Source organism: Rhinoderma darwinii, chromosome 1 (genome assembly GCF_050947455.1).
Source record: "Rhinoderma darwinii isolate aRhiDar2 chromosome 1, aRhiDar2.hap1, whole genome shotgun sequence".
NCBI lineage: Eukaryota > Metazoa > Chordata > Amphibia > Anura > Rhinodermatidae > Rhinoderma > Rhinoderma darwinii.
The window spans coordinates 610,410,749-610,435,890 of NC_134687.1; the positions used below are offsets into that span (position 1 = coordinate 610,410,749).

The 25,142-nt window shown below is 44.7% G+C and overlaps 1 protein-coding gene across 1 annotated transcript in view; it reads left to right on the forward strand.

The window, feature by feature from the left end:
* Positions 1 to 6,893: 6,893 nt before the first annotated feature.
* RAB27B (RAB27B, member RAS oncogene family) overlaps positions 6,894 to 25,142 on the forward strand; it is a 203,845-nt gene continuing 185,596 nt past the window's right edge. The window contains exon 1 of the mRNA XM_075841316.1: positions 6,894 to 7,177. The gene's annotated coding sequence lies outside the window, so the exon portion shown is untranslated. The remainder of the gene's footprint in view (positions 7,178 to 25,142) is intronic.

Below are 25,142 nucleotides of genomic sequence, written 5' to 3' on the forward strand. Positions count from 1 at the left end.
CCAATTCAGGCGCCATCCGCGACCGCTGCCCACACACACAATGAGGGCACCGAGTTCCCGAACCGACAGTCCCGAAGGGCCGGCCTCCAGATGAGTTCTGATGCTGATAGGGCCAGCTGCCTGCTGCCCGTTATGCAGTATCCACACATCAGACCGCAAGCCACTGCCAACCGGACTTGAAATTCTCCCTGATGTAGGCCGTGAAGAAGCCAGCCCCCTGATTGGAACGTCACCAGGCGGGCTGCCGACCTCCCTTCTTCTTGCACTGCACCAGACGGAAGGGCGGTATTTGGGAAGCCAGGAGCCAACCCACCCCCAACCGCCAGGAACCGCCGCGGCTGGGGATTTCTGCCAGGCCTGGACCCCCGAGGGGATGCAGCTCTCCCTGGGGACCAGCCTGCAGCGACCCTGGAGGGGCTTCCCCTGCTGCGCCGAACCCGCGGGATCTCTTCAGGACTAAGTCTCGCCGGTGGGCGGGTACGCCGTGACCGGCGAGCCGGCACAGCAGCAGGAGGAACGGAACCAGGGATGCTCCTCTCACTACCCGGGGGACTGAACAGCAACGGGCTGCCCACTGCCAAGTCCAGTACTACAGGGGACGGCATGGGTGAAGGTGCCCCACCCCCCACCACGGACAATGCACGATGTGAGCGCTGGGGCCCTGATGCCTGAGGCACAGGCAACCCCACCAGTCTTGTCACCTCCGCCTCCAGCCAGCCTGCGTCATGATGTGCAGCTGCCACCCAGAGCCGCTCCACGAGACCTTCAAATGACGCCATCAGGAGGAAGCAGGTAAGCTCGTAGTACTCATACTGCGATCAATGTGACTCTTCCCGCTGTCTCCCACGTACTGAGGAAAACAGCGGGAAGACCAAGATACACTCAACTCCTCCCATCCAAACCACTCCCCTTTCCCTAACTCCTCTAAACACTCCCCCTAACCACTTATAATTTAACCCTTTCCTCACCTACTCCCTCCTATGCCTGTCATACATCTTCTTTGAAAAAAATCAAAATTGTATTATTTTACTGCCCAGTGTATGAAACACCTGTGGGGTCAAACTGCTCACTATACCACTTGAAAAATTCCTTGAGGGGTGTAATTTCCCAAATGGAGTCACTTTTGGGGGGTTTCCACTGCACTGGTACCTTTACAAATGCGACATGGTGCAGAGAAATCAATCCAGCACTCCAAAAGCTAAATGGCGTGCCTTCCCTTCCGAGTCCTGCCGCTTGCCCAAACAGCAGTTTATGACCACATGTTTGGTATTTCCGTACTCTGGAGAAGTTGCTTTACAAACGTTGGGGTGCTTTTCCTCATTTATTTGTTGAAAAAAATAAAAATCTTGAGGTAAAGCTACATCTTATTCAAAAATAATGTAATTTTTCATTTTCACTGCCCAATTCTAATGAAATCTATGAAACACCTGTCGGGTCAAAATGTTCACTACACCCCTAGATTAATTCCTCAAGGGGTGTAGTTTCCTAAATGGGGTCTTTTTTGGGGTGTTTCCTTTATTTTTGTACCACATGACCTCTTCTAACATGACATGGTGCCTGAAATATAATTTAAGAAAAGGAAGGCCCAAAAATCCTCTAGGTACTCCTTTGATTCTGGGTCTTTTGTTTCAGTCCAGTAGTGCACTAGGGCCACATGTGGGATATTTCTAAAAACTTCAGAATCCGGGCAATAAATATTGAGTTGTGTTTCTCTGGTAAAAACCTTCAGTATTACAGGAAAAAATTGATTAAAATGGAATTTCTGCAAAAAAAAAAAAATTTGCAAATTTCCCTTCCCCTTTATTTTAATTCCTGTGAAATGCATAAAGGGTTAAGAAACTTTCTAAATGCTGCTTTGAATACTTTAAGGGGTGCAGTCTTTAAAATGGGGTGATTTGTGGGGGTTCCTAATATATAAGGCCCTCAAAGCCACTTCAGAACTGAACTGGTCCCTAAAAAAATAGGCTTTTGAAATTTTCTTGAAAATTTGAGAAATTGCTGCTAAACTTATAAGCCTTGTAACGTCCTAGAAAAATAAAAGGATGTTCAAAAAACGATGCCAATCTAAAGTAGACATATGGGAAATGTTAGCTAGTTACTATTTTGTGTGGTATTACTATCTGTTTTACAAGCAGATAAATTAGAATTTAGAAAATGCTATTTTTTTGCAAATTTTCTCTACATTTTGGTGTTTTTCACACAAAAATATTGAATATATCGACTAAATTTTGTCACTAACTTAAAGTACAATATGTCACGAGAAAACAATCTCAGAATCGCTTGGATAGGTAAAAGCATTCCCAAGTTATTACCACATATAGTAACACAAGTCAGATTTAAAAAATGTGTCATATGGTCCAAGAGTGGCTGCGTCATTAAGGGGTTAAATACAGTAATGTTGCAGTACAGAGATAATTACCACAATGATGTCCCAGTACAGAGAAAATAACCACTGTGAAGTCATAGTAGAGTGATGTAATAGTATAGTATATGTCATTAACGCAATGATATCCCAAGACTGGAAAAATAAACAGTAATGTCATTGCTATTGGGTAATGCACACAGTGACCACAAAGAACAGAAATAATGCACACAGACTTCACCAAGAGAGAAATTACAATTTAACTATATTAATAAAATTGCAGAAATAGCCATTTTGTTCTAGTTCTATGATCGGGATTAAACAGCTGACAGTATTACCAGACATGGCCACTAGAGGGATAGAGGACTGTAATTCTTCATATAGTATGTCCTCAAATACTTCTAATAAACTTGAGGCATGCACACAATATTCAGTATAGAGATCGGGACCCCTCTAGTGGCCATGCCTGGTAATGCTTTTATTACTTTATATGTAGCCTCACTTTATTTTTGTTCACAACAAAATGTTTCTTTTTTGTTCTCCTGCGTTTTTACAGTGATTTTGTGAAAATCGTGGTAAAAGAACAAGATTTGACCACATGTGTGAAAACACCTGGGCCCCATACAGCCAAGGAGTATGGGCCCCCCTCCATTACCGAGGGTTGGGCAGTGTAATGTGGTGCACTCACGTTTGTACGTTATGTGCGTTAACTGAAAATAAATAATTAGAAAATACGATGTGGGGGTTCCCCGATTTTTCATAACATAGTTTTTTCAAATTATTTATTTATTTTAAAAAATGACATGAGGTCCCCCCTAACCCCCCCCCCCCCCCCTATTTTTCATAACCTGCCAAGTACAACTTAGCAACAGCAGGCTAGCATTACCAGGGTGGGAAGGGCCACTGCTTTTGGATTTTCCCATTCTGATAACACCAGCCTGCGGCCGCCCCAGTAGCCAGCCGTCACTACAGATGGTGGGGTACTGGATCACACCAGGCTCTTCCCGAACCCTTGGTGGCGGTGGGTACCGGGGTAATAATGGGGGTTAGTTCTCGCCTTTTCACTGGCTAACATTAAGCCCCATCTTAGTAATGGACGCTTTCAATCAGTCAGCGGATATTACTAAGGCAGTATATTTTATTTAACCCCTTCCCGACCACCCTGCGTAGATTAACGGGCTGCAGCACTGCTCCTAGCAGAGCACACAGGCATTCCCCTATGCCCAGCATCCTCCAGTACAGGCTGCTACTAGCAGCCTTAGTACTGGGGGAAAACATCGGGTCGGATCACAGCGGTGATCCTCGCCGATTAACCCCTTAAATGCGGCGGTCAATAGCGACCGCCGAATTTAAGTTGTTATAACAACATCGGCACAAAGCGGCGCGATTGCGGGGGCCGTTGGTTTCTATGGCAGCCGGAAGCCTAACAAAGGCCTCAAGGTCTGCCATCTACGGAAGGCGATTAGGTGCTGCAAGAGGCAGGACCTAATATGCCCCCTGTCCGTGTGAGACTGACAGGTATAATACCAGTATTGCAGGGTATTATAACAACGATCCAGGCTTAGGTACAGGGCCCCAGCAGACAGAAAGTAATATTATACTTACCCTCCTCTTTGGCTCAGCGTCGTAATGTTGTGCATCAATTTACGTGCGGAAAAATTCTACAACGTGGTGATGAGATTACTTGAAATTCTATTTTGGTGGTACTGTATCGCACGGGAGGGAAATGCTGTGGACTTTGTGCAGCGCATCCGCAGCAAAATACGCACGATTTATGCGCACATTTTTCTGTGAACTTCCAGAACAGAAGGAGCATGCTGCGGTTCTGAAAATCCGCAGAATGCTCTGATTTTTTTCCGGAAAATGTTCAGCTGCATGTGGATGAGACTTGTTCAAATCTCATCGGTGTGTCTGGGACTATAATCCTATGCAGGTTTTTTACATGGAAATCCTGCGCAGAAAATCTGCAGCATTTCCGTCCCGTGTGAATCTAGCCTAAGGCCTCATGCACATGAACGTAAGAATTTTTACTGTATGCAAATACGTATACACATCCGAAGCCGTTCGCAATGCGGAAGCGCCCATAGATTTCTATGGGCGCCTCTGTGCCGCAATTGCTGACAAGAATAGGACATGTTCTATATTTTGCGGATCATTTCTACAGCTCAGACACACATCCGTAAATATACAGAAAGGTGTCCGTGGCCAATAGAAATTAATGGGTCAGCTAATTCATCCGTAGTTACCTGATCTGTAATTACGGATGAAAACTACAGTCGTGTGCATGGCACTTAAAGATGAAGTGTCATGAATAAAGTGTCATTTTGGTATATGTTTGGTGCAGTATATTGTAGTCAGCAAACATGATATGAACATGGCCTCACCTAGACAGGGGGGATCCAGGACACTCACCATTCCCTACAAGGGACCAGAATAAAGGTGCCCATACACATTAGATGAACGTATGCCAAATCGGTGGAACCAGGCGACCATCAAACATGTATGCGGGTGTTCTAACTTTCCCACGATGGCAGATATTGTGCGAAAGAGGGATCGGGCATGCTGGATTTCAACATGTTCCGACATGTTTTAGGATGTATTTGCACATTGCAGTCATATTAACGTATGTGTGAATCTAGTTCTTACCATTATGTGCCAAACACAGTGTCCCACAGCAGTGTTATCTACAGCAATGCCGTACACGGTATCCCCATAACAGTGCCAGCCACAGTACTAAATACCAGTGTCAGCACAGTAACCCCACAAGAGTACCAATGCCAAGGCTTCCGTAATAGTGCTGAAGACAGTGTCTTAATATCAGATTCAGTTACAGTGTTCTAGCCATCTTGACCCACATCAATCCCAGCCACAGTATTGTAACCATAATGCAGAGATAATAGTGCAAATCACAGTTCATCCAATAGTAACCCCATAACGAGGTCAGTCCCAAGGTCCCTCAATAGTGTCTGCTATAGTCTCCCCATACCAGAACCAACCACACTGTCCCATACCACTGCCATTCACCTTGATCTACATCAGTGTCAGCCCCAGTATCCCCATAACAGTGCCAAACACAATATCACAAATCTCAACCCCATAACCATTCTCAAGGCCCCATAACAGCATCTTCCATGTGGCATCCATACCAGTGCCAAACACAGTGCCCCATACTAGTACCAGCTGCCAATGCCAGCCACAGTATCCCTATGACAGTAACATCCATAGTGCCCTAATAACAGTGCGCCAAACATAACGTCACCGGAAAAGCTTCAGCCACAGAGTCCTCATAACAATGCTGATTGCTAGTGCACAACCCCCATATCAGTGCTAGCCACAGCATCTATACCAAATTGCCAGTTACAGGTTACATCGCGTTACATGCTCTACACTCCAACACTGCTCTCCTCATTTTCTTAGAGAAAGATATATATTTAAGTGTAATTTCCCAGGACAACAGATACAGCATCCAATTTCAGTCATGTGACTTGCCTGCGACTGTTGTTCCGTAACTCTCACAGAAATTAATGCTTAGATGCCACCTCTCCATTCATTCCCCGCCCAGACACAGCCTGCTGCCTGTATACCAGACGGGATGGGGTTGAACGACCGCGGTTCTGGAGGTAAGTATGCGTCCCAGAGCCGCGACCCATATAAGACATATAAATGTCTAAGATGAAAATACCCCTTTAAATACTGTATAGGAGATATAGGTGACAGGGATAATTGCTTTTGCCATCCAGGTGTAGCAGACCTGAATTTGTCATGTAACTATTCATGCAGATAATGGAGCCAGTATACCTGCAGTCCTATGCAAATCACAGATAATAACAACTTCAATCTTTCTACAGCTGACAAACTCATTTCTACTACATCTGACAAACTCATCTCTGCTACATCTGACAAACTCATCTCTACTACATCTGACAGCCTCATCACTGCTACATCTGACAAGCTCATCTCTGATACATCTGACAACCTCATCACTGCTACAGCTGACAAACTCATTATTACTACATCTGACAAACTCATCTCTGCTACATTTGACAAACTCATCTCTGCTACATTTGCCTCATCACTGCTACAGCTGACAAACTCATTTCTACTACATCTGACAAACTCATCTCTACTACATCTGACAACCTCATCACCGCTACATCTGACAAACTCATCTCTGCTACATCTGACAACCTCATCACTGCTACATCTGACAAACTCATCTCTGATACATCTGACAACCTCATCACTGCTACAGCTGACAAACTCATTTCTACTACAGCTGACAAACTCATTATTTCTACATCTGACAAACTCATCTCTGCTACATTTGACAAACTCATCTCTGCTACATTTGCCTCATCACTGCTACAGCTGACAAACTCATTTCTACTACATCTGCATCTTCAGCTCTGCTACATCTGTTGAGATAGAAAAGGATTGTAGCCACTGTACTCTAATGATTTAACCCCCATTCTGTTAATGCTGCAGAGGCTGGGGGGGTTCTATGTGATTCAGCAGCAGTCACTGTGAGGGGTGGAGTGTAGGACCCAGCAGAGCTGGAGAGCTGCAGGCAGGCAGCAGTGTGTCACTAGGCTGAGATCAGGAGGGAGCTGTATCTGGGTTTAGTGGATCCCAGTGATCTGGTCTGATCCCAGCGATCCCTGCATGCACTGCACCTGATTCCTCCTCTGCAGCCTCTGCCTTCCCCCTTATTGATTGCACAAGAGGAGATGGATGCAACAGTGTTGAGAGCGCTGCAATGAGCTGACACCTCCAGCAGATCCACAGAGCAGCCAAGCAGCCACATCAAGGGCGGAGGTAGAGATTTATTTACATTGTATCATGTTCAGTATACTTAGTATCATTGCCGGGGCTCTGCATAGACGAGACATAGTGCTGGATGGAGGTGCTATAGGGCTGGCAGGCCTTAAACTTGCAGCACTTCTGAACTTATGATTCTATTCATTGTCTATATGCCTGGTCTGTCTGTATGTCTGTACATTGCATTGTAGCTGTGTTACCTCTGCTATACTATTATTACAGGTGTAGCAGAGCGGAGTTTGTCAGGTGGCACAATCCATCATTATATCAAGCTGCGTTGTTTGTACTGATCGTGGTTCTTGTTATTTCAAAGAGTTTAATGCTGATTCAGCTCTGCTACATCTATACATTGTATTAGGTGAACATTACTGCTAAGTTTCTGAATGTAGTCAGGCTGGGATTGGAAGGATTACACGATTGTTATGGATACTTCGGGTGAGGTTTATCTATACTGATGCTGTGGAAAGGTTTGGCTGTCGTGAGACAATTTTCCCACAATACTTCTATTTATTGCCTTTATACCTGGTCTGTCTGTACACTGCCTTGTAGCTGTGTTACCTCTGCTATACTATTAATACATGTGTACGGAACGGAGTTTGTCAGATGGCACAATTAATAATCCTGATATCAAGATGTGGTGGTTGTGCTTTATACTAAAAAATGATTTCGGCTCATTTAAAGATCTATGTTAACTTTGCTCTACTATTATATTACAGGTGTAGCAGAGCTCTGTTTGTCAGGTGGTACCATTCAAAATTATGTCGCCAGGCTGGCAATGCCAGGTTTGTGGGACTAATGGACACTTTGGGGGCAGATTGTGGAAAGGTTTGGCTGCTACATAAGAACTGTCTTGAGACAAATTTTTTAAATGTCTCGGTTCACACTGAGTTTTTTGCAGGTGGAAAATCTGCTCTTCCTGCACGCCAATTTCCGTGGCATTTTTCGCCCGCGGGCAAAAAGCGCAGCGAAATACACTTTCTCTGCCTTCCATTGATGTCAGAGGCGTAAATGCCCAAAGATAGGGCATGTCCCTTTTTTTTTTTTTCCCACGAGACTTTTTTTCCGCTCGCGGGAAAAAAACGCCTCTGCCTCCATTTGAAATCAATGGGAGGCATTTTATTTGGTTTCCGCGTCCAAAAACTCAGTGTGAACTTAATAGAGATGCGGTTTGTAGCTATCGCACATGTGATCCGGTGTGTGCTACTAGTGTAAAAAGTGCGGGAAATGTCTCCTATATCTGCTCCATGTGATTCAAAGCGTTTATATTTTTCGTTGTATGAGACGTATCGGTCGTTGTGGGACGTTTACATTATGCAATGTTTCCAAGCACAAAAAGTGTCACAAATAAGGGGTCTCATCTGCGATTGATGGGACATTTCACGTCTTACAGATGAGAATAAAAAACGACCTGTCAATAAGCAGCATATTTCCCAAATGTTTGCGCCATTTTTTTCAGACTTCTAACTACACCCAGAACACTCTATTAAGTATTGTTTATCAGAAGTGGAGTGACGGAGGTGTGGCAGGTTTGACGCAGCTGTTAAAAATACTATCGGTTTCAAATAGGAATTTGTCTTGGGGTCTATTCGCCTGTCGAAGTTACATTACGGTTTTTTTTTGCGGCGCTTTTCCAAAATCTGCCGTGTGAAGGGGCCCTTACAGAAGTGGAGTCATGCATGTGACAATATTGGGAATCTTTTTAATGGTAAAACCCGAATGCGATTCTGATTTTACATGTAGGCACACAGAGGTTGCTACGGTGAGACAGCATGCACATGGCAATACGGATCTGTACAGCAAACACATAGGCGCACCTCAATGTTGGCATGTTCTGTCAGATGCTGTAGTACGGAGGTATTCTCCGCAATATGAAGCATTGGAGCCCGTATTTTGACATATGAAGCATCGCGCCGTATTTTGACAGCGACGCGTAAAATAAAGGCTCATGGGAACAGAACATCGTAATTCCCATTGAAAGCAATGGGCAGATGTTTGTGGGCGTTTTTTTTCAGGCGTAATTCAAGGTGTAAAACGCCAAAATTACGTCTGTGAACACTGCGTGGGAACATGCCCTAAGGGTGAATTTATAAGGCGATCTTCACATATAGTGTAATTGCTACAGATTTTCCGTTTGGATTTGCGCATCTGCAGCGTATTTGCTGTGAACATACCTTTAATGTACGTTCCGCTTAATAATTTAGGCGCATCTTTGCTGTTTTACGAGCTAGTGTAGATTCCCGCTATAATTTCCGCCAGTTTCCTGACACCTCCAACACGGCACTGACAGAAGGGTTTCCACGCCTCCCTTGGGACAGGAAACAACATGGATGCAGAAAATGAAGGTATCCTCTCACTTACCTTATCCAGTTAGTAACCGGAAATTCACGATGAAGACCATCCATTCCAGAATCAACCTTCTGCGTCAGGATTGCTTTGTGGTGACTCTGGACCTTCAGGACACCTACGGTCAGGTCCCTATCCACACAGACTTTCCAAAGTATTTGCACTTTCAATTTCAGGCTCTCCGGTTCGGCTAATCTGCAGCTTCAAGGACCTTCACCAAGATCATGGCACAAGTTTGTTTTTTTCATCTAAGAGATACCTTACATTGATGACATCCTTGTCTCAGCCCCAAACACAGGCTCAACTTCTTCTACACCTAGGATAAATCCTACAATTTCTCTTTACTTTCGGATGGATTGTGAACAACGCAAAATCAGATCTAGTCCCCAAAGACTTCCCATAGTCTTCCCCTAGAAAACCAGTCTCTAATCAATAGGGTGTCCTCCTTTCATTAAACAAGATCAGCTTCTATCCGAGACATCGTGACAATTGTGGACCTGTTATCTTCCACTATTCCAGCAGTTATGTGGGTCCAAACCATTCAAGAAACCTCCTCCAATCTTTTAGGCTATGTTCACACGGGGTCTTTTGCCGAGTTTTTTGACGCGGAAACCGCGTCGCAAAACTCGGCAGAAACGGCCCGAGAACGCCTCCCATTGATTTCAATGGGAGGCGTCGGCGTCTTTTTCCCGCGAGCAGTAAAACTGCTTCGCGGGAAAAAGAAGCGACATGCCCTATCTTCGGGCGCTTCCGCGTCCGACCTCCCATTGACTTCAATGGGAGGCAGGAGAAAGCGTGTTTTATGCCCGCGGCGCTCAATGGCCGCGGGCGAAAAACGGCGCGATAATTGCTATTCACACGGAGTATTTTGGGGGAGGAATATCTGCCTCAAAATTCCGTTTGGAGCTTTGAGGCAGATATTCCTCCCCCAAAATACTCCGTGTGAACATAGCCTTATTCTCTCCTCATGGGACAAAAAACAGATCTCACTGGACAAAAGAATAAAAACTCCTCAGAAAATTAAAGATATCCTAAGCTGATGACTGGTCAGACAAAAGATGCCAGGAGTTGTGGTTCGGGAGGCCACACATTTAGGCCATAGTCCAGGAGACCTGAGACCAGTCTATGTCTCGTGCCTCATCCAACCTAAGAGAGATCTCAACAGTCTGGGAATCCCTCAAAGCTCTAGCGACTACAGTGAGATCAAGACATGTCAAGAGTTTATTGGATGAAGTAACTACCATGACACTGATAGCAACACCGCAGAAGAAATGCCTCCCAATCTGACCCCCTTAGACGTTTATCTTTGGGGTCATCTGAAGGCAATTGTCTATGCTGTGAAGATACGAGATGTGCAGCAACTGAAACTACGGATACTGGAAGCCTGTGCTAGCATTTCTTCTGCGGTGTTGCTATCAGTGTGTGAAGAGTGGGAGAAGAGGGTTGCATTGACAATCCAACACAATGGGCAGCACTTTGAACACATTTTATAAGTGGTCAGAGACTTGTAAATAACTCATGAAAGAATAAAGTAACGTTACAACCAAGCACAACATTGTTTTTCTTGTGAAATTCGCGATAAGTTTGATGTGTCACATGACCCTCTTCCCATTGAAAAAACTAAAGTTGGATACATAATGGCCGACTTCAAAATGGCCGCCATGGTCAACACCCAGCTTGAAAAGTTTCCCCCCTCCCATATACTAATGTGCCACAAACAGGAAGTTAATATCACCAACCATTCCCATTTTATTTAGGTGTATCCATATAAATGGCCCACCCTGTAATTGCTCTTTTCTGTCCGAAGAGGTCCTGCTTCTCGCTACTCCTCCAGTAGTCATAAGGGAATTACTTTCTTTAGTCTTCCTCCAGTGCCGGTCCTTCTTATTCATGGTCCAGCCTTCCTTCCAGGGGATTTCCTATGACCGCATGGATGCGGAACATATCATCTTACGACATAGAAGTCTTTTAGAACCTGAGATATCACATCCATATTTCTATTAGTCAAATATGTCTCAGATTTTGGAATGCTTTTCTGACTTTTTCTAAAAACGAACGGGTCTTCTCTGAAAAACCCAACCTCCCTTTTTGATCCTGGATTTTTTTTTTACGTGCTGACCTGGACAGGGGACTCAAGATTAGCACTCTCAAAGTACAGATCGCAGTTTTAAGTGCCTTTCTAGACTTTCTAACCTGTCTGATTAAACCTTTCGTTAAGGGCTTGACCAGACTTCACCCTTCATTCCTCTCACTGTGCCTCCTTGGGACCTTTTAATCTCTGACATCCCTTTTTAGATTCCTAACGTTCAAAACTACTTTTTTGTTGTCAAATACCAAACCTCCTTTCTTCACAAAGTCATCTCGAATATCCATTGTCAGCAGCAGATCTCTTTCCCTTCCTTCTGCGGTAACCCATCTGTAGAGAAGGAGCACGAATTCCATAATCTTGAAGTTCGTAGGTGTTTTCTCACTGACCTTCTGAGGATTTCTGGAAATTGGGCCATCTCCTTCTTCAATATCAAGGCAAGAATAGAGGTTGCAAGGCACATAAAACCACTATTGCTCGCCGGATATAACTTGTTATCACATCCTGCTATCAGGCTAGAGACAAGACTCCTCCAGAAAGTTTAAAAGCCTATTCCACCAGGGCAGTTGCCACCTCCTGGGCTGAGGGTGCTCCGGCATCTACTAAACAGATTTGTTGTGCAGCCTCATGGGCTCATCCTCTAGCCGCCTTCAAGCACTGCTAGCTGAATGTGGTGTCTAACCAGGACTCCTCTTTTGGCCGCAAGGTCCTATCCACGCAGTCCAACCATGATTGTCTTCTCTGTCATTCCTCCTGTCCGTGTCATTGTAGAGGTGTTAGAAAGATATGATAATTACTCTTACCCGTAATTGGATATTCTGTTAACCTTCACAATGGCACAGAGTTATTCCCACCCAATTCTGATGTATTGCTATGCCTTTGCCGGTTAATTCAATTTCGATAACTTTTTTCGCATCGTTTCGATGTCCTATGTTACTAACTGGATAAGTTAAAGGGGAGGAGACATTTTATTTTCTGCTTCCGTGTTGTTTCCTGTTCCTAGGGAGGTGGGGTAACCCTCCAGTCAATGCCGTTTTGGAGGCAAAGAAAAAATCCAATTACCAATAAGCGTAACAATCCTAAAAGATGAGCGAATTTTCCAAAATTCAATTTGGTCCGAATAATTTCGCCACAAATCGCAAGTGCCCCAATTGCTCTTTCTGACTCTCAGATGTCTTCAAGGACTGTATCCAACTTGCATACAGTCCTAGAAGACATCAGAGAGTCAGAAAGGGCAATTAGGGCACTTGTGATTCTACCCCTAAAATTAAAAAATATCATACTCTCCTTCCCTGGTCTTTTGCAGCGGTCACGTGGGACAAAACAACGTAATCTCGGGTGGCCGTCAGGGATTCATTGCTACAGGAGACCAAGGGAAGTGGTAAGTATGTTTTTTTTATTTTTATTTTTTTTCATCTCCTTTTCTCCCCTTTTTTTATTTATTTTTTTTAAATTTTATTTTTTCTCTAATCTGTAAAGTTTGGCTGCTATTTTTCCTATTAGTGCGCCACATGCCCCAAAAGTTTCAGATTTCAGCGAATCCGAAGCTTTTGGGAAGCTCGGACCGAATTTGACTTGTCCCGAAGGTTCGCTCATCTCTGATTATCATCTTTCTGGCGTAAATTATAGTGAATTTGTCGGGCCGCTGGTGGCCATGCCCCCTTACACTAAGCCCAGCTCTTTTTTTATTTTTTATTTTTTTTGCCGTAAAATGTCGTTACTTTTTAACTCCTAATACTGGCGTACAGCCATTAATTACCCCCATAGCATTTTTGCTACTGTAAAAATGGTACTGTAACTTAAATAAAAATATTGCATGATGGATCACAGAAAAAACACCATGTGGGGAAAAAAAGGCAACTCTTCCACTTTTTTTCCTTTTGCACCAGTTTTGATAAATATCCTCAGATGGAAAAAAACTGGTGCAAAACCGCAACAAATAGGGCATTCTATGGCTTCAAGGTAGCCATATAAACTTCGTAGAGGAGGGCCCTCCACTTGGGACCCCGCTCTCAAAGAAACTGTTGAAGGAAAGAGGAGCTCATGTCATATGTGACATGGTCGCCAGTTCATTAGTGATTGTAAGGGAGCGGGGAATGATTATGAGGAATGTTGGTGGCGGGCATCATGGGGTGGCCATTCTGGGCATCTGTGTTGGTGCATATACGTCCCATTGTACCTTGTAAAAGTATTACATTGCAACCTGTGCAGCTATAAAGCACTTTAAGTGTAAAATTTAGGCTCTGCTCACACTTGCGTCAGAAGCTTTGTTCAGTGCTTTCGTCTCAAACGCCGTTTTTACGGAAAAAATAGGCATAAAAATGAGCGAAACCACAACGGAACCCCATTGTAAGTCAAAGGAGTCCGTTCAGATCAGTCGTGGAAGCAATGACGCAGTTGTAAACAGAGCCTTCTATGAATATTATTATTAGTCTATAATTTTAGCTCTTGTTCTTTTCGTAACGCATTACAATCATCCAGCTGATATAAAATGTCACCCATATGGTGTCTCATGCTGGGAGTTATAGTTTCACAACCGCTCAGAATGCAGGTTGCAGAGCATGGCCTTCTAACTTTGAGCATGTTAATGCGTGTTTCACCTGCAGACTGACCATACGCTGCAGAAATGCGTAAGGTTTTGTCCGCGTGGTACATATTGGAATGTGTGACTTGAAATTAAAGGGGTTTTCAGAAAAAATTTGGCCAAGGGGGGTTGTCACGGGGCCCGTGGAATAAATGTCACAGGGCCAGGAGAGTGGTGTGAACCCAATTTGTCACTTTGACTTAGGGCTAAATCGGGGAGTGGAGGTTAAGGAAACCTCTGGATTTCACCATTTAATTCCTTTACAGGGATCTGGACTTTACGCTAGGGGTAGTGACCTGGGGTTCCCCTGCAGTAGTCTCATTTAGTGAGGGCCGAAGTTAACAGGTGTAGTGCCCGTTCAATAGGCAGTATGCAGAGTCCGCTGTAGCAGATGGTAGAGGTTCGTCCTTGTTTACTAGCTAGAAGTCAGGGCAAGTGGCAGAAGTTCGTCATGGGTCACTAGCCAGAGGTTAGGGCAGGCGGCAGAGGTTCGTCATGGGTCACTAGCCAGAGGTTAGGGCAGGTGGCAGAGGTTCGTCATGAGTCCCTAGCCAGAGGTGAGGGCAGGCGGAAGGCAACGATAGTCAAAAGATACAGGCAGCGGTCCAAAAACAATATATCAGGTCATCACAGGAAAGGGACGACCCTTTATACCCAGGGAGGGCTGGGTGTAATAATTTAGCGCAGTATGACCCAGAGCAGAGCATGGGATTCTGCCAGATGCTGACATTAGAGACGGTAGCGGCGTCGGTCAGGAGGAAGAAGACACCAGGAGCAGGTAAGTATAGAATGTTGGGGAGCGGTGGCCATTACACGGGAAATGCTCTAAGGGTATGTTCACACGCACTGTTTTCAGACGTAATTCGGGTGTTTTATGCCTCGAATTATGAATAAAAAAACTGCTCCATTACAACTACAAACAACTGATCATTGCTTTCAATGGGTTTTACGATGTTCTGTTCCCACGAGGTTTGATTTTACGCGTCGCTGTCAAAAGACGCCCGCGTCAAAGAAGTGCATGTCACTTCTTGGGACGTTTTTGGAGCAGTTTTTCATCGACTCCATTGTAAAACCGCTCCATTAACGTCCGTAAAATACGCCGCGAAAAACGCGAGTTGTTTAAAAACGTCTGAAAATCAGGAGCTGATTTCGCCTGAAAACAGCTCCGTATTTTCAGACGGCTTTTGCTAAGCCGTGTGAATATACCCTTAAAGAGGCTCTGTCACCAGATTCTCAAACCCCTATCTCCTATTGCATGTGATCGTCGCTGCAATGTAGAGAACAGTAACGTGTTTTGTTTTTTTAAAAAGTTAATTTTTGGCCAAGTTATGAGCTATTTTATATATATATATATGCAAATGAGGTTTGAAATGGACAACTGGGCGTTTTTTTTTTCGTTATGTCCAACTAGGCGTGTATTGTGTTTTTAACTGGGCATGTTTACGTGTATGATGCTGACCAATCAGTTACCAGTCAGCATCATACACTCATCTCCATTCAATTACACAGCAGCGATGTGCCGCCACATAAACAGAGATTAACGTTAATCAAGTCTCCTGATAATGAATACACATGACCTCCAGCCTGGACGTCATGTGTATTCAGAATCCTGACACTTCTGAATCTTTTCTGTGAGATTTGCAGCAAGGGAAACGAAATCTCGTTTATCTCTGAAATCTCGCGAGATTTCGTTTCTCAGCTAAAAATCTCAAAAAAGATTCAGAAGTGTCAGGATTCTGAATACACATGACGTCCAGGCTGGATTTCATGTGTATTCATTATCAGGACACTGCAGTAACGTTAATCTCTGTTTATGTGGCGGCACATCGCTGCTGTGTAAATCAATGGAGATATGTGTATGATGCTGACTGGTCACTGATTGGTCAGCGTCATACACGTAAACACGCCCAGTTAAAAACATAATACACGCCCAGTTGGACATAACGATAAAAAAACACCCAGTTGTCCATTTCAAACCTCATTTGCATATATATATATAAATAACTCATAACTTGACCAAAAATGAACGTTTTAAAAAAAACTTTACTGTTATCTACATTGCAGCGCCGATCACATGCAATAGGAGATAGGGATTTCAGAATCTGGTGACAGAGCCTCTTTAAAGTTATAAGAAATACCCATTACTCACCTGACAAAGCCCCCGGAATCCTAGCATGCCCGCTCCGGTGCTCCCTGCTCTAAGTGATCACTGCAGTCAATCACAAGCCTTAGTGGTATATTTCAAAACTGTGTATATTAAGTTGAACCTCTAACTACTAACATTATTTAGTTGTTAGATTCAAAATTCTGTTCTGATTTAAGTTTTGAATAGAATATATATATATATATATATATATATATGCGCTCCAAATCGTTGTTCCCTTAAACCCGACCATAAATTCTGGCTGCCTGATGCCACCACTAGGGGGGCGCTCATGTATAGAATTTTATCATATATCTCCTATGTCTATTGATATTCATTTTCTTATTCTGTTTTGTCTCCTAAAAAATGTAGACTTGCCCAGAGGTCTTCTATAAGGTTATCACTCATACAGTGCCTCCTAAATACAGTATAAGAATCATTTTCACTTGAGCTTTTTACTCTGACATGGCTATAAGAGCCTTTGTTGTTTTTCACAGTTCTATTTTGTTAGGGCACCATTTTGGGTTACACACATTTAAGCGTTTAATTTTCATGAATTTATAATTGAAAAAAATTTCGACAAACTTTTTAGCCTTATTTATTTATTTTTTACACCGTTCATCAATCGTCCTTAATTCGTGTTATTAATTTATTGTACGGGTCATGACGTTTATAGACATGCTGAATATGTCTGGTATTTGGGGTCTTCCAATCAATATTTAATCCAATGTGTTTTATCTTTTCACTTCTTTTACTATTGTATTTCATTTTAACTATTGTAATTTTAATTTGTTAACTTCTAGTTCACATGTCGCGGATTTGTTGCATTGCAAAAAGTAAAATCCGCAAAGGATATCTGCAACAGTGTGTATGTTAAATACACAGGCAGTTACTGGGACATCCATAAATTTGATCAGCCCCTTCTATGCAGATTACAGGTTTATCTGATCCCCACCGTTCAAGCGGGGGTGCTGGTATGATTGGCAGCCAAGCTACCGTTCCTGATCGCTCGTGCAAGACTGCTATGTCCACAAGACGTCCGTAGTATAAAGGTATGTTCACACGCACTATTTACGGACGTAATTCAGGCGTTTTACGCCTGGAATTACGCCCGAAAATACGGCTTGAAAGTGCCGGCAAACATCTGCACATTCATTTGAATGGGTTTTACGATGTACTGTGCAGACGGTAATTTTTTTTACGCGCCGCTGTCAAAAGATAGCGCGTAAAAGACGCCCGCGTCAAAGAAGTGCATGTCACTTCTTGGGACGTAATTGGAGACTTTTTCCATTGACTCCATAGAAAAACAGCTCCAATTACGTCCATAATGGACGCTGCGAAAAACGCCTGCACATGCCATTACGTCTGAAATTCGGGAGCTGTTTTCGCCTGAAAACAGCTCCGTAATTTCAGCCGTAACGGACGTGCACGTGTGAACATACCCTAATAGTACACACTGTGCAGGAACTCCCGCCAGCGCGAATAGTGTAATAAGGTATAATATAAACTTTTTTTTTTTTTTTTTTTTAAACCGACAATTCCCCTTCTTATCTTCACACAGTCTTAAAGTTACCTCATAAAGTTTTGGGTGCCTGCAGCCACCACTAGGGGGAGCTGACTGCATACATATTTATACAACTCGTATTGAAGTCAATGTGACCAATTTATGCAGCAAGCTTCCCCTAGCGGTGGTGGCAAGCAGCCTTTGTGGAAGACTTGCCTACTTTGCCCGGTGTCTGAGAGATCTATTAACGGTAGGGTACAATCTGTCTGGACGTCCAAGATGGCACATTTTATGAAGCCAGTTGTATGGCTTTAGGGGTTGCACAGGGCCCTGGGATTCTATGTAATAGTTCTGTATAGCTATGACCTGTGGAGATCGAAGGCAACCTACACTTTATTAGTAAAATAGTCCAGACCGCAGGCCATGCTGGAAGGTGCGGTCTTACAGTTACTTGAATCCCACAGGTTGCTTAAAGAGGTTTTCTAGTTATATTCTAATCATAGCTGAACTGACAGATCCTCTATACTACACCACACAGGAGAGCTAACAGGTCCTCTATACTACACCCCACAGGAGAGCTGACAGCTCCTCTATACTACACCCCACAGGAGAGCTGACAGGTCCTCTATACTACACCCCACAGGAGAGCTGACAGGTCCTCTATACTACACCACACAGGAGAGCTGACAGATCCTCTATACTACACCACACCACACAGGAGAGCTGACAGCTCCTCTATACTACACCCCACAGGAGAGCTGACAGATCCTCTATACTACACCACACCCCACAGGAGAGCTGACAGCTCCTCTATACTACACCCCACAGGAGAGCTGACAGCTCCTCTATACTACACCCCACAGGAGAGCTGACCGCTCCTCTATACTACACCCCACAGGAGAGCTGACAGCTCCTCTATACTACACCCCACAGGAGAGCTGACAGCTCCTCTATACTACACCCCACAGGAGAGCTGACAGCTCCTCTATACTACACCCCACAGGAGAGCTGACAGCTCCTCTATACTACACCCCACAGGAGAGCTGACAGCTCCTCTATACTACACCCCACAGGAGAGCTGACAGCTCCTCTATACTACACCCCACAGGAGAGCTGACAGCTCCTCTATACTACACCCCACAGGAGAGCTGACAGCTCCTCTATACTACACCCCACAGGAGAGCTGACAGCTCCTCTATACTACACCCCACAGGAGAGCTGACAGCTCCTCTATACTACACCCCACAGGAGAGCTGACAGCTCCTCTATACTACACCCCACAGGAGAGCTGACAGCTCCTCTATACTACACCCCACAGGAGAGCTGACAGCTCCTCTATACTACACCCCACAGGAGAGCTGACAGCTCCTCTATACTACACCCCACAGGAGAGCTGACAGCTCCTCTATACTACACCCCACAGGAGAGCTGACAGCTCCTCTATACTACACCCCACAGGAGAGCTGACAGCTCCTCTATACTACACCCCACAGGAGAGCTGACAGATCCTCTATACTACACCACACAGGAGAGCTGACAGCTCCTCTATACTACACCACACAGTAGAGCTGACAGATCTTCTATACTACACCACACAGGAGACCTGACAGATCCTCTATACTACACCACACAGGAGACCTGACAGATCCTCTATACTACACCACACAGAAGAGATGACAGATCCTCTATACTACACCACACAGGAAAGCTGACCGCTCCTCTATACTACACCAGACAACAGAACTGACAGCTCCTCTATACTACACCAGACAACAGAACTGACAGCTCCTCTATACTACACCAGACAACAGAACTGACAGATCCTCTATTCTACGCCACACAGGAGAGCTGACAGATCCTCTATACTACGCCACACAGGAGAACTGACAGATCCTCTATACTACGCCACACCGGAGGGCTGACAGATCCTCTATACTACACCACACAGGAGAGCTGACAGATCCTCTATACTACACCACACAGGAGAGCTGACAGGTCCTCTTTAATTTTGCCTTATATTGATGATATTGTTTAGTATATTCACTAATGACTGTGTTATCTATACCACATATAATCACTGTAGATGTTGATCTCTAGACCTACATGTGTCTTTATGTGGCCACATCCCAGTAAAATATAGATAATTATTACATCTGGCTTACAGAGTGTGTTTTTATAATCAGTTTACTTCTAAATGGGTCTTTCCTGTGGATTACACCAAGACTGTGGTAAATCGGAAGGCAGACGCCTGTCTCTGGGTGCATTACACAAAGTACTTATCCCAGAATTCTTACTTTCTATAATACTGTGCACTTGAAAACTTAGCTTGTTGAAAAAAACCACAGATGAGAATTGCTATTTTCTTGCTTTTCGTAGCAAGAGTGTAACAAATATAAGGTTTTGAAAGGTTTCGCTTGCAAATGTGTACATATGGAAGAGGGTTGCACTATAGGTAGCCCCTGCAACCTATGGGAGTGGCAGGGCTCTAATCACGCTGATTGCATAATAATTAAACTATACTAGACATGCCTATCTTATTTTCTAGTATAGCTATGATGTCATTTATATACAACGTGACATCATTGGCAGGATCTAAGTCTATATCCACTGGGGTCCTGTAATTTGAAGTAAATGTTTAACACTGTGTGGTCGCCCCGCACAGCGACACCTGTTGTACAGCGGGTTGACTTAATCAGCAAAAGATTGTCTAGGGCTTGTAATATGGAATGGCGTTCTTGCATTTATGCCAGCCTGCGCTCCTGAAAAGAACTAATAGGTGGCTGATGTGCCCCAAGTGCTTCCTATTCGTGTTAAATCTGGTTTTAATTCAAGGGAACAGGCTGGCCACCCCTGTTGAACATTATGTTGGAGGATGAGCTCTCTGCATGCCTAGTCTGTTACGGTTCCCTGTTTCAACACCCCATTTTTGTGGTGTACCTGTATACAACATGATGCCTCTCCACGTCGTGACATCACCAACTCTATAATGATTCAAAGCTTCTCTCCAGATAAAGACCAGGCATGAATAGTTTTTTAAGACTAAGGCCTTGCACGACCGTGCTTTTGCGGCTGCAGTTTATCAGCATTTTTACGGATAAATTGTGGACCCGTTCTTTTCTATGTCCCCATGCACACGACCGTGGAATACATGGATCGGTGCGGAGGCTACAAATCTGGACCGCAAAAACTCAGGACATGTAATTTTACGGTCTGGATCTGCGGGTTCACCAATACTGGTAAATTGTTGTGGATCTGTGAGTCCTGTTGACACACTGATACACAAAAAAGCTTTTTTGCAGTCCAATGGACCCGTGGTTTTGCAGATGGCAAAACCAATGTGGTCGTGTGCATGAGGCCTAAACCTGGTGTTCGGTTTCTCACCAGAGAAGTGGATCCTTTGAGCCGCAATTGGTTTGGTGCAGGCTAAGTTAGGTTGCAGAGTCTAAGTAATCTCCCTGTTCTTCAACCTCAAGGTGGTGTGGACTTTCCTGGTTGGATATCCAGGTCGCGGTTCCCAGAATAGTTATCGATTGGCGGCGGGTCTAGTGTTTGGAAAGTAGCAAGAAATCATCTATGGATTAGTAGTCAGGAGGTAGCATGCTGGAGGGTGAGACAGAACCGTAGTCAGGAGTCGGACCAGGATTTAATACCAGCAATAAAACCACAAACATTGTGACAAATCCAAAGGACGAGACAGGAGTGTAATCGTTGAAAAAGGTCAGGGTCCAGATCAAAGTCAGGAATAGAGTCAAATGGCAATAGGAGAAATAGCCAAACAAGGGGTGTAGGTAAGGCATGGCAAGCTGATTGCACTAAAAATAGGCCGCTAGGCATGAACCGATGCTGAAGACTGAACCAGAGGAGGAGGAGGCGGCGGCATCAGGTTGCTGGAGAGTTTCAGGACTAGTTTCGAGCCGGGAAGTTGAGTAACACCTGGATTTGTCCGTAAACCATACAAAGCACCACTGGTATCCCAACAGGTTGTGCTGTGCCCCAGGCTACATGGACTATTTTTATGGGCAGTGGTTAGCAGGTTGCTTATTGCAGGCCTTCATGTGTTCTTCATTCTGCTAAGATCCACAGAGATTCCTGACGATCCCCGCAAAACCCTAGGGTCATCTTGGCCTTGAATTAAGGCATCTGCATTCTTGCAGGACAATTATCTGGATTGCTTCTGCTTGCAAATTGAGCAATTTTTCTAATAAAATCGTATTTGGAAAATGGGTAATAATAAAATTCTTTAATACAATAGTTAAATTAGCTCCAAATTGGAGCTATCTCAATCCCTGTGGGTAGCTGCAAAGCAGTTATTGTATCGTCACCATTGGAAACCAGCGCCTCTGTATGCATGCTGATTACTGGCAAGGTAAATACCATACATAGTAAAGCAGCATGATCCTGTGAACCCTTTACGGACAGTCACTCATTTGGTGTCCTTGTAGTCGTTATGCCTAAGATTTCCTGGGTCTGTAAATGTCAGCTGTCTCATTGAGCCTGATGATCGAGTCATTAGGGATCAGCTATTCCCCAGGGTGCAGTCATGGAGCACCGGAGTGATCTCATTTGACACTGTACTAATATTCTACTTGGAAACTTTCAGATTTGAATGGGAAAATTGCACAGTGAGGAATGAAGATTGCAGGATTTTAAGGATATTGCTATGACATGCCTCATGCACACTTCCATCAGTTTTCACGGCGGTTTTTCACAGATCCGTGTGTCCGTGATTGGATCATTGTGGTTTCCGTGTGTACTCCGTGTTTCCGAGCGCCATTCATGGTACTCACTGACTAGCGGTAGTCACTGTCTAGGGTGCTGAAAGAGTTAAGTGCTGGACAGATCGAAGGGGCCGCACTGATCGGCAGTAAGGGTATGTTCACGCGGCTTATTTTCGGGCAAAAAATCGGAAGCAGAACGCCTCCAAACATCTGCCCATTGATTGCAATGGGAAAAACGGAGTTCTGTTCCGACGGGCCGTTTTTTTACGCTGCTGTTTTGAAAAACGGTAACGAAAAAGAAGTGCAGGTCACTTCTTGGGACCTTTTTGGAGCTGTTTTTCATTGACTCTATAGAAAACAGCTCCAAAAATGGGCGTAAAAAACGCAGGGAATATCGCGAGTGGCTTAAACGTCTGAAAATCAGGAGCTGTTTTCCCTTGGAAACAGCTCAGTATTTTCAGACGTTTTTGAGTTTGCGTGTGAACATACCCGAACTCTTTCAGCACCCTGGACAGTGACTAACGCTGAACAGGGAGTACCAAGCGCGGCGCTCACAATATCGCTTTTCTAATGTTTCCTACAAAAACCTGACTCAGAAAAAACATAAGTTCATACTTACCCAGAACTCCCTGTTTCTTCCTCCAGTCCGGCCTCCTGGGGTGACTTTTTATCCCATGTGACCGCTGCAACCAATTAGACTGCAGCGGTCACATGGACTGCCGCGTCATCCAGGGAGGTCGGACTGGATGTCAAAAGAGGGACGCATCACCAAGACAACGGCCGGGGTACGTATGCACTGATAGAGAGAAGACACTGCTCTCTTCTGTACCTGAAGTGTGCATGGCCCCATTGAAATGAATGGGTCAGGGATTTTGAGATATTTCTCCACGTGCTTATTTCAACAATCCAGTTTTCCAGTCTAAGTGTCGCTAAATGCAGTCCGGCGGCTCAGTTGGCAGCGTTTGGTTGACACACGTCAAGATTGGGCAGCCCCTTTTTAGATAGTGCCGCAGTGCCCTCGGTGGACGCTGCCGCAGTGCCCTCGGTGGACAATGCAACACACCCCTAGATAATGCCACAGTGTCCTCTGCAGATGCTGCCACAGTGATGGCAAGGGCTTGCCCAGAGCTGGAGTCCAGGAGCAGAGCCGCTTCTAGCAATCTGCCTGAGATTCCATATCTGCTCCTGACATCATATATGGACAGAGATGTCAGGGGCAACCCCAGAGCTGGAGTCCCGAGCAGAGCGCTAGTAGGCTCTTCCTGGGACTCCAGCTGTGCTCCTGACATCACTGGGACTCCTGCTCTGGGGAAGCCCCAGACGACATTGTCGATGTATGGACAGCGGACAGCGATGTCAGAGGCTTCCCCAGAGTCCCAGAGCAGAGCCTATACTAGCGCTCTGCCCAGGACTCCGGCTTTGGGGAAGCCCCAGACATCGTGTGTCTGAACATGGACACCGATGTCAGGGAATTCCACAGACTCCTGGAGCAGAGCCTATACTAGCGTTCTGCCCGGGACTCCGGCTCTGGGGAAGCCCCAGACATCGTGTGTCCAAACATGGACACTGATGTCGGGGAATTCTACAGATTCCCGCAGCAGAGCCGATACTAGCAGGACATTGTTTGAGGACCTTTTGTCCTAGGAAACAGAGGATTTTTCCTGTTCACGGGAATATAACCAGCCTCATTAAGAGGGAATGGAAGAACCCTGACAGGAAATTGCACATTCCCAAGATTTTGAAGAAAAATTTCCCTTTTGAGGAGGATTTAAGTAAAGACTGGGATAGTTTTCCCAGACAGGATGCCCCGGTAGCGAGATCTAGGAAAGCAGACTATTACCTAAAAAGAACCTGGGAAGCCTCTGCAGGTGCCTTTAAGCCGGGTATTGCGGCTACTTGTGTAGCCAGGTCTCTCAGGATCTGGATAGCTCAGTTAGAGCTTCATCTCAGGGACAAGACCCCTAGGGATCAGATACTGGCTTCCCTCCCGGTTTTGTCTAAGGCCACAGATTTTTTTTGGCTGATGCCTTAGTGGACTCGGTCCGTCTGGCTGCCAGATCCGCAGCCTTATTATCCAACTCAGCCAGAAGAGCAATATGGCTGAAGACATGTAAGGGAGATGCAGGCTCCAAAGGGAAAGTCTGTTCTGTTCTATCCCTTGTTCAGGAGATTTTTTGTTTGGCCCCCCCACTGGATGATGATCTGGAGAAGGCATCCGATAGGAGGAAGGGGTTTCCTACCCAGGACAAACCAAACTTCTTTTGTCCCAGGAAATTTAATAGAAAACCCATTTCCAAGGGACAGGATTTTAGATCCTCTAAATTCCCTAAAAAGAACAGGGGTTTCTCGTTTAGGCCTCAGAGCGATCCCAAGAATAAAGATCACCAGCAATGACGCCAGAGGGAGCGGGGTAGGAGGTCGCTTATCCTTTTTCTATCAAGAATGGGAAAGGATCACCTCTTATAAATGGGTTCTAGATATCATAAAAACCGGGAACTCCATCCTGATTTTATAAAAAATTTCGGATAGAGTATCCCCTCTACAGTAAATCTTCTTTTCAGGGATTGTATGATGGCATCAATAG